The 11,230-nt window shown below is 38.0% G+C and overlaps 1 pseudogene; it reads left to right on the top strand.

Moving 5' to 3' along the window:
• The first annotated feature begins 366 nt into the window (after positions 1-366).
• LOC127106425 (S-adenosylmethionine decarboxylase proenzyme-like) lies at positions 367-1,891 on the top strand (annotated as a pseudogene).
• Positions 1,892-11,230: the final 9,339 nt, after the last annotated feature.

Raw genomic sequence — 11,230 nt, 5'->3', positions numbered from 1 at the left:
AAATAGAAATAAATTAAATGAAAAATAAGAAAAATGAATAGAAGGATCTCTCTCTCCTCTCATCTCTCTGTACACTAAAGGCTCTCTCAAAAAAATAAAAGGAAAAGAAACGAAATAAAAGGGGAAACCCTTCATCTTCCTCGCCCACCAGTCGTCTTCATCGTCTCTCTCACCACCCAACCATTCACACGAAACCCTCACTCTCTCTCCACCACTCATTTCCCAAATCCTACCTAAACCACCGCCAGTTAACTCCCCTTCATCTTTCTTCCTACCCCTAACCGCGCCGCCATTACCAAATCCTCCTACCCTTCATCATCAATCACCTTCAAAACAACACCACCACACACATCACGGTCGCCGCCTTCCTCAAACATCATCACAACCCTCACCACCAATAACAACACCTGTTCGCCCACGATCTACTCTTTCCAGCTGCCGCGATTCATCTCACGACCGCGACCTACCAAAATATCCTTCATCTGCCTCTACCGTTCCAACCCTAACCTCGCTGTTCTTTATCGCCATCACTTCACCTCACCACCATCGAAACCACCACGACTCCGATCTTCCATCTCCACTACCATCAAAACCCCAAACCACCAATAAACCCTCTACCGCAAACATCATGCACCCTTTCCTCACGAATCAACAAAGCCCTCTACTCTCTAAAGCCGTTACGCCTCTGTATTCCTCCTTCCACACGCCGACGAATTCCCAACAACATCGCACCATCCATCGTTAAACCGACCGTCTTCCGTCCAAACCTCTTCTCCTTTTCCTCCTCCTCCTGGTTGCTTTTCATCTGCTTCTGTTCTGTTTCTCTACAAACAACCGAATTGTTTTCTCCTTTGAGTCAAGATGGCCATGACAAACTCAGCTATTGGTTTTGAAGGATACGAAAAGAGGCTTAAGATAACGTTTTTTTGAGAATGGTATTTTCTCTAATCCTGCTGGGTTAGGTCTCCGAGCTTTGTCTAAAGACCAATTGGATGAAATTCTGAACCCAGCAGAGTGCACTATTGTTGACTCACTGTCTAATGATTATGTTAATTCATATGTTCTTTCTGAATCAAGCTTGTCTGTGTATGCTTGTAAACTGATCATTAAAACCTGTGGGACTACGAAGTTGCTTCTGTCTATCCCTGCAATTCTTAAGCTTGCTGGTGGTCTTAACATTGCTGTGAAATCGGTTAGATACACTCGCGGTAGCTTCATCTTTCCCGGTGCTCAATCATTCCCTCATCGAAGCTTTTTTGAGGAAGTTGATGTTCTTGACAGCTATTTTGGAAAACTTGGTTCTGGTAGCCAAGCTTATATGATGGGTGATGTTGATAAGTCACAAATTTGGCACATTTACTCTGCCAGTGCTAAACTAGAAGCTTCACCAGAAGCTGTCTATGGGCTTGAAATGTGCATGACTGGTTTAGATAAGAAAAAGGTATCTGTGTTTTTTAAGACAAGCACATCTTCAGTAGCTTTGATGACCAAGAATTCTGGAATCCGGAAGATCCTTCCAAAATCTGACATATGTGACTTTGAATTTGATCCATGTGGGTATTCGATGAATGGAATTGAAGGGAATGCAATATCAACTATCCATGTCACACCTGAAGATGGATTCAGTTATGCTAGCTTTGAAGTTGTGGGTTATGAGTATGAAGAGAAATCTATGAATGAAGTTGTTGAAAGGGTTTTAGCATGTTTCTATCCAGCTGAGTTTTCTATTGCTTTGCACATCGATATGAATGGTGAAAAACTTGACAAATTTCCTCTAGACATTAAAGGATACTACTGAAAAAGAGGACCATTGGAATCTAGCATTCCGGTGGGAACCCTCGAACTGGTTCCGAGCCACGCGTTTTGGGTTAACCGTTCTTTTTTTTCTTTCGTGCCTAAAACAATTTAATTAACTTGGACAAGAAAAGGACCGTTGGAATCTAGCATTCCAGTGTAATCCTTGAACAATTGAGTCCAAAGCACATGTCTTGTTCTTATTGAGTTTTCATTTTCCATTAAACCATTCCAATTTCAATTTATAATTTTTTCTTTCAATTAGGTTATTTAATGCATATAACTAATTACTAATCGCCAAGATAAGTAATTAAGGTCATTGTTTCATTTTGATCATAAATTTTTTTTTTCAATTTTAATTTATTTTAAAATTCAATTCATTTTAAAACCATTTCAATTTCAATTTTAATTTATTATAAATTCAATTCATTTTAAAACCATTTCAATTTCAATTTAAATCATGTTTAAATTCAATTCATTTTAAAATTATTTCAATTTCAATTTAAAAATCATGTCTAAATTCAATTCATTTTAAAACCATTTCAATTTCAATTTAAATCATGTCTAAATTCAATTCATTTTAAAACCATTTCAATTTCAATTAAATCATGTCTAAATTCAATTCATTTTAAACCATTTCAATTTCAATTTAAATCATGTCTAAATTCAATTCATTTTAAAACCATTTCAATTTCAATTTAAATCATGTCTAAATTCAATTCATTTTAAAACCATTTCAATTTCAATTTAAATCATGTCTAAATTCAATTCATTTTAAACCATTTCGATTTCAATTTAAATCATGTCTCAATTTATATAAATCAAACCCTGACCAAGTATCAAGTGTTCGTTGTCCATTTAATAATTTTTTTTTAAAATAATTCGAATAAAAAAGGACCATTGGAATCTAGCATTCCGGTGGAACCCTGAATTTTTGATCCCGGGGCTTATGTCCCATTCTTATAAATATTCGTCTTTCAAACCTCAAAACACTTAATTTTTATTAAACACTTTTTCAATAAAGATGGAAATGGAACATGGTGTATACCGTACACTCCTGAGACTAGGATTCGAGATGGATGTCTCGCCCATCCAAGTCCTCGCCATTACTCAAAATAAATCCAACCAATCAAATTCTTTTTCGCTGCCGTGCGACTAATCAAGAAAACCTTTTTCATAAACGACTAATCAAGAAAACCTTTTTCATAAACGAAAGATATATTATCTTAAGGTGATGCAAAACAATGTTTCGGCCACGATTGTTGAGTCGAGATAAGTGACGCTTTTCCGAATGTAGATTTATAAATCCATTTGATGTGTGGTATACGTCCGCTCCTCATCTGTTTTGGGTAAAACAATGTTTTCGTCGATTAATACAATATAGCTTTCGCTAAAATCGACCAACAAACAAACATTTTCTACCCAGAACTACGTAAGCCTTGACTTTTCTATTGAGATACGTAGGAGCAGGATTCGTAAATCTTGTAAGGCCCACTAATAAAAAACTTAGGTTTAGTCCTTCGTCAAAAATCCAAAAACATTCTCCTCTCTTCTATTCTTTCTCTCCCTCATTATAACTTGAGAAGACTAACATAAGCTAACATTCAAAACGAAACTAACTAAACGGTTCCCGTTGAATACAACGGACGTGAGGGGTGCTAATACCTTCCCCTTGCGTAATCGACTCCCGAACCCTGATATTGGTTGCGATGACCATAATCATTGTCGTTTTGTCTTGGGTTTTATCGATATTTCCCCTTTCCTTTTTAGGAATAAATAAAGTTCGGTGGCGACTCTGTTCAGTCCATCATTGCGAGCGTGCGATCGCGATTCGCTTTAAAGTCGTATCCCCATTTTTCGAGGTGCGACAGATGGCGACTCTGGTGAGGACAGGAACATCCCTAAGTGAGTCAACCCTAGTTCAGTTAAGTTTTCGTATGTGTGTTAGCTTTATTTGTTTATTTTTCTTCCTTTGTTATATGCTTTCTTTATCTCTATTTTATCGCATTTTTATTATTTGTATATATATATATCTATGTGTGGGTGTTGGGATTTTGATATCATGAATAAAGCTCTACACCCGAGCTTTGGAAAAAGAAGAGAGAACACATAAGTTTAAAATTGGAAGTTGTGTAGTGTTAGTCCCCAATGGTCACTCCTTGCGTGTCTAACATGAAGACTCCCCTAGAGTAGACCTGTTTGTAGATCTCGTTATAAGACAGCTAGCCTGTCGCATGACGTTGATTCATGAAGGGTCCATGACTCTAGGACCCCCTCTTAGAAGCAGTTTCTGCTTTGGTGGTTGCGTAATGATGGACTCCAAAGGGCCTCTCCTTTTTGCACCCAATATGAAAACCCCGCTCAAAAGAGACCTTTCGTCACTCTTGTCATAAAGCGGCTAGCCTGTTTTATGATGTTAATACGATTATAGTCCATGACTCTGGGAACCTTATCAAAAATGTAGAAACTATCCCGTGAGTGGGTTTATGGGTAGAAATCCTAGAACTATCTGTTAAGGAGCCTACCTAGTAAGATGTTCTGAGTTACTCACATTATCCCAGATCCTAACTACCTGGATTGCATTTTATTTGCATACCAAAACATAAAAAAAATACATTGCATCCATTCATATACCATTGCATCTGCATTCGTTATCATGCATGGCATACCATTTTCCCAAAATACAAAAAAAACTCATCCATCCTTTGTCCATGAAGAGCAAAGTGATTCCTGACACGCGTTTAGAACAAAGAACCATGTCTAAGGAAAATTCAAGAAGCATTGGAGGAGGAAAGCTCAGGTACATATATCTTGATTTCTGGGCCAAGTAATGTGAAAGGGAAAGGACCCCTGAAACCCCTCAAAGTTTTGTACCACAAGGAAGAGGTCAAGGATGTGGCTAATGAGATATCATCATTTCCTGGTAAGAGCATTGAGATATCGCCTTGGATTTCCAATCCTCATGACATGTAGCTAACTTCTACAAATTCAAAACTCGTTGGTGGTTCCCAAGTCTCTCAAACCGGTTCCACAACCTTACCCACCCGGGTATGACCCAAATGTGCAATGTGGATATCATGTTGGGCATTCAACCGAAGACTGCAACGCTTTCAAAGCCAAAGTACAACAGTCGATTGACAACAGGTACATAGCCTTTCAAGAAGGAAGCTCGTTGGTAAACGTTAACCCATCGGCCGGATAAGTGCGAAGATCTCAAGGGGTGTCCCCCTAAGTTAATGGATCAAGTTTGAAGAAGTCAATTCCCTAAAGCTGGCAATCATTTGGTGGTTTCAACACTTCTTTTGTAGTTTCTTTGCATGTTGATCGTTAATTGCTTTTAAGCATTGTTGTTTTCTTTGAATTGGTAAGATTAATGAAATCTTTATGCATCTTTTGAATTAATCCATTCGTATTCACTCATTTTTCATTTATGTTAAAAACAAAAAATACTCCTTTCATTCACTTTTGTATATCAAACCGTTGTGTTAGCAAAGATTGGAAAGAGGATGATGAAAAAAAACACTTGAAATTGTTGTGGTATGCTTTTGAGTAAAACCTTGTCGATGATGTAAGGCATTGTTTCAAATCCCCAAACACTGAAGAGATAAGGAGTTAATCCCTAGTCAACCACTTTGAGCATAGAAGTCGGTGTTTATTTCGGATCTGAAACCCTTAATCTTAACCTGGGCCAGGGTAGTTGTGTTCAGATAGGTTGACCGTGCATTCGATCTTTCAAAAAAAATCGTCCATATGTACACCCTCCAATTGGGTTCAACCACATGTTATCCTTCGCGCACATGTTGAAGTGTCGAAGAGGTTGAGAAAAGCTAAAATTAGTGTTGGTTGATCCTCATCCACCAATAATGTGGCAGTCAACACGCATAAAAAAACAGAAAAAGTCCGCTAAGTCAAACACCCCAAAATGACTTAGGCAAGAGTCAGGGCATCCCGATGGACCGAAAGCTTCAAAGAAGCAGTCCAGGCAAAATTAGGGATAAAGAAAATCAATCAAAAGAGGTCATTAAATCCTCAACAAAAACAAAATAAGGTGACTGCCATTTCAAGAAAATCTCACCTTGAACCCTCATTTTCACTTTCGCACCTTCGAAGTCGAATGTGTGTATTGAATTAACTGAACATAGGAACCGGAGATCATCAAGAAGAAGGGGTGGGTAAAAAATAAATTTTGAGCCTTATATCCTTTTGTTTCAAAAAACCGTGAACCAGACCACGTTACAATCCTTAAAAGACCTAATTGAGGCAGGGTTTATTCTAAAAGCATACTACAACAAGGTTGTGTTGACCTGACTCCAATTTTTTTTTTAATCATTTGATGGCACCAAATTGCATACTGTGAATGACTTGATCACCATTGTGTTCTTATCAATGACTCGTTCACTGTATTCCACCCATTCATGTCAATAAACTTTGATTTCAAATTTTCGCATAAACATTGAATTAAAATTACCATTTTTGAATGAACAATCTTATTTGCGAGTCAACATTTAGCATCAAAGAAATTCCAATAATGTACAGTTGAGGAACTTGATAAAGTGAAAAAGTCTAGTCAGGGGCAAATCACTTTGAGCATCAGTTAATTCGAGCTAATCACCCTAAGGATCACCTAGCCAAGAGTAATCTGCTTCAAGACCCAGACCGGGGAAAGCCACCTCAGAGCTCAATAAGTCCAACTATCCCAGAAAAGTCAATCAAGAGTCTACCATTCCAACATTTGGTTAGTCAAGTTCAGACCATTGCAAGTTTCAAACACTTGGGGCAAGCCATCTCGAGGTAGTCTCATGGCAAGTTGTTTCCAAACCCACTTTCAAGGTGAACATTTCCAAAGATCCAACAGACTGGGGCAAGATGAGCCACAGAGGGGTGGACCCCTTCATGCTTCCAAACTACTCAAACAAATTCCTCCATACGTCAACAACTTTTAAGTTTAAGACGAGTGCCCAGAAATTATGCTAGCACAATTCGTTAATCCTACAAAAGGATCCCATTTGCTAAGTTGTGGCTGCCAAGCTGGATAGAATTCTCCTTTGACAACATCTATCATAAATATTTTGTTGAGTTCTCGGTGTTAAGGAATCATGAGCTTCCATAAAAATCCTTTACAAACTCCCAGTCCACTCAGGTGTCAGCATTTTCATATCATGATCATTCATATATCATGCATAAAAGAATTAAAATCATTCATAGCCCAAAGTGCTTCACGCTCATTTGCATAATCTCAGGTCTCGTGGTTGATTGTATCCCTGGACCTCTAAGTCCAATTGTCATTGGCATTGTCTGTTAAGTCCAATTGTAACTGGCGCATATTTTGGAATCCAGTTGTAACTGGTATCTTTTTAGAGTCTGGTTGTCACCAGCATCTGTCAAATCCATTTGTAAATGGTATCTTTAAGTCTGGTTGTCACCAGTGTCTTTGACCAAATCCAGTTGTAACTGGTATCTTTTAAAGTCTGGTTGTAACCAGCATTTGTTTTAAGCCCAATTGTTATTGGCATCGTCTATAAAAACCCAGTTGTAACTAGTAGCTCTGGTTGTCACCAACATTTTCTGTCAAGTCCAATTGTTATTGGCATCACCTGTTAAGTCTAGTTGTAACTGGCGTTCGAATGTTAAAATCCAGTTGTAACTGGTATCTTTTTAAAGTCTGGTTGTCACCAGCATCTTGTCTCAAATCCAATCATAATTGGTACCTCAAGCACAGTTGTAACTGGCACTCTGATAAAATCCATTTGTAAATGGTATGATAAATCTGGTTGTAACCGGCATTGTCTGCAAGTCCAATTGTTATTGGCATCATCTTTTTAAGTCCAGTTGTAACTGGCGCTCGAATGTTAAAATCCAGTTGTAACTGGTATCTCTTTAAAGTCAAAGTCCAGTTGTTGCTGGCAAGCTGTTTGTAATCCATTGCTTACAGTCAAAGTCCAATTGTTGTTGGCAAAATCCGTTAAAAGTTGGTTGTAATCCATTACTTACGGTTAAAAAGTCCAATTGTTGTTGGCACGTACAGAGAGTTTAATTACCCTGTCTTTCCTGATGGTTCCGTGAAAGTCATGTATGACTTATCATCTTGAGGAATTTCCAGAAGCTTGGAGGTTTTTCGTGTTAGAAAACTCCAATGATGTTGGTTTTGTTTGATTTCTTTGTAAAGAATCATCATAGCCTTTTGTGTGGATGATCTACTTATAGGAAGACTCCCGTTTTGCATAAATTCCTTGTTAGGAATCTCCAAAATCTGTGATTGGATGAATTTCTTGTGAGAAATCTCCAGAACTATCCGATGTATTCTAAAGTGTCAGGTCATGTATGAACCCGTGGCTGTTGAGCCTGTTTTCCAATATTCTCAGGTCATGTATGAACCTATTGATAAAACTCCCTTTGATTTTTCCCAAGTAATGTTAGGTCATGTATGAACCTGCTAATTGAGCACTCTTTGAATATTTCAGTATTGTCAGGTCATGTATGAACCTGCTGTTGAAAATTCTTTGAATAATCAAGTGTCGTCAGGTCATGTATGAACCTGCTGTTGAAATTTCTTTGAATAGTCAAGTGTTATCAGGTCATGTATGAACCTGTTGTTGAAAATTCTCTGAATGTTCCTGTTTTATCAGGTCATGTATGAACCTGCTGTTGAGCGTTTATTCCAGTATTACCGGGTCATGTCTGAACCTGTTTTGAAGAATCTTTCTCTTTGATTATTCCAGTGTCGTCAAGTCATGTATGAACTTGTCGTGGAAATTTTCTCAAAATGATCAAGTTTGTCATCAGGTCATGTATGAACTTGTTGATACACTCTTTTTGATTTTTCTATTTGTTGTCAAGTCATGTTTGAACTTGCTGTCAGAACCGTTCTTGGTATTTCTCAGCATTGTCAAGTCATGTATGAACCTGTTGCCGAACCTTTTGTTCCAATATTGTCGAGTCATGTATGAACTTGTTGTGGAAATTTTCTCAAAATATTCAAGTTGTTCATCAGGTCATGTATGAACCTGTTGGTATACTCTTTTATGAATTTTTCTGAGTTTGTTAGGTCATGTTTGAACCTGTTGTCAGAACTTCTTGATATCCCCCAGCATTGTCAAGTCATGTATGAACCTACTGTCGAGCTTTCATTCCAGTATTACCAGGTCATGTATGAACCTGTTTTGAAGAATCTTTCTCTATGATTATTTCAGTGTTATCAGGTCATGTATGAACCTGCTGTCGAGCTTTCATTCCAGTATTACCAGGTCATGTATGAACCTATTTTGAAGAATCTTTCTCTATGATTGTTTCAGTGTTATCAGGTCATGTATGAACCTGTTGTCGAGCTTTCATTCCAGTATTACCAGGTCATGTATGAACCTGTTTTGAAGAATCTTTCTCTATGATTGTTTCAGTGTTATCAGGTCATGTATGAACCTGTTGTAGAATTTTTTCTTATTCGGATTTAGTAAGTCATGTGTGAACTTACTGCCGAAATCTCTTGTATTCTAAGTGTCGTTTATCAACTTTCAGTTCGATTACTCCCCAGTGTGTGTCTGATTCTCCAGCAGGATTATTTTCCCCAGCGAGTTGGTTTTTACCATTTGTCTGTCTCCCTGTGGACCATCAGCATTCCCCACAGATCTTTGTATCCATCACAAAGCATCATGCTAGGGTTTATCTTATGTTTGATCATATCCCTAGCAAATCAAATAAAAAGAGTCATTCATTCCGGCATTCATCTCATATCATATCCTATCATTTGCATTTCAGGATCAAAATCCGGGTCTTCTTAGTATTTAACTATCTCCCACTATGATCATATGAAGAGTGTCCTGCTTCATATTCTCTAGTTGAAGATACTTAAATAGGGGCAACTGTCATACCCCAATTTTGACCCTGAATCGCTGATTCAATACATTCATCATAACTATTGCATGTCTACATAGCATACCATGCATTCCATACCGCATAGTGCCTAAAATATTAGTTGAAACAATTTTTTCGGATCTACAGACAAACCGGTTGAATTAATCAACGGATGTGCGTTAAATCAGTGAACGAAATTTTTTAAAAATCAAGCTTCTAGACATCAATTTTATTAATCTTCATTTCTCGTAGTTTAATCTGGTATGCTCGATTTATTTTTCAGCTAATTTTTCGGCCACTTTTTGATCAGCTCAAGCCTGTTTAACCGGTCAAAATTTATTTCAAAATTAAAAGAAATGTTGTATTTTTCCAATAAGTTTATTTCACACTGATTATTTTGGTGCATTCAGTTTAATTTTTCGAGCATTTTTTGCGCCCGGTTTTTATTCATTTTAAACCCATTTATTTTTATTCTTTTGTCAAAAGATTCAGAAAAGTTAAATAGGATTGTTCATGTCCTCATTTTTATTTTATTATGGTTATTTTTAAAGGTGTGAATTTTTACTTCCTTTAATTAATTTAATTTGTTTTTAAATTAAAGCATCTAGAAGGGGTATTTTTGATATTTAAATTAGTTGTGTTTCTTTGCTTTCATATTGACCATTAGATTCGATTGATCAATGGTTCATACTTGCAATCCATGTAATTCTTGTTTCAACCAATCAAAAAATAGAAATAAATTAAATTAAAAATAAGAAAAATGAATAGAAGGGTCTCTCTCTCCTCTCATCTCTCTATACACTGAAGGCTCTCTCAAAAAAGTAAAAAGAAAAGAAACGAAATAAAAGGGGAAACCCTTCATCTTCCTCGCCCACCAGTCGTCTTCATCGTCTCTCTCACCACCCAACCATTCACACGAAACCCTCACTCTCTCTCCACCACTCATTTCCCAAATCCTACCTAAACCACCGCCAATTAACTCCCCTTCATCTTTCTTCCTACCCTTAACCGCGCCGCCATTACCAAATCCTCCTACCCTTCATCATCAGTCACCTTCAAAACAACAACACCGCACACATCACGGTCGCTGCCTTCCTCAAACATCATCACAACCCTCACCACCAACAACAACACCTGTTCGCCCACGATCTACTCTTTCCGGCTGCCGCGATTCATCTCACGACCGCGACCTACCAAAATCTCCTTCATCCACCTCTACCGTTCCAACCCTAACCTCGCTGTTCTTTATCGCCATCACTTCACCTCACCACCGTCGAAACCACCACGACTCCGATCTTCCATCTCCATTACCATCAAAACCCCAAACCACCAATAAACCCTCTACCGCGAACATCATGCACCCTTTCCCCACGAATCAACAAAGCCCTCCACTCTCTAAAGCCGTTACGCCTCTGTATTCCGCCTTCCACACGCCGACGAATTCCCAAAAACATCGCACCATCCATCGTTAAACCGACCGTCTTCCGTCCAAACCTCTTCTCCTTTTCCTCCTCCTCCTGGTTGCTTTTCATCTGCTTCTGTTCTGTTTCTCTACAAACAACCGAATTGTTTTCTCCTTTGAGTCAAG

Source organism: Lathyrus oleraceus, chromosome 7 (genome assembly GCF_024323335.1).
Source record: "Lathyrus oleraceus cultivar Zhongwan6 chromosome 7, CAAS_Psat_ZW6_1.0, whole genome shotgun sequence".
NCBI lineage: Eukaryota > Viridiplantae > Streptophyta > Magnoliopsida > Fabales > Fabaceae > Lathyrus > Lathyrus oleraceus.
Note: the sequence above shows the minus strand (reverse complement) of the source record. Positions and strands in the feature narration are given on the sequence as shown.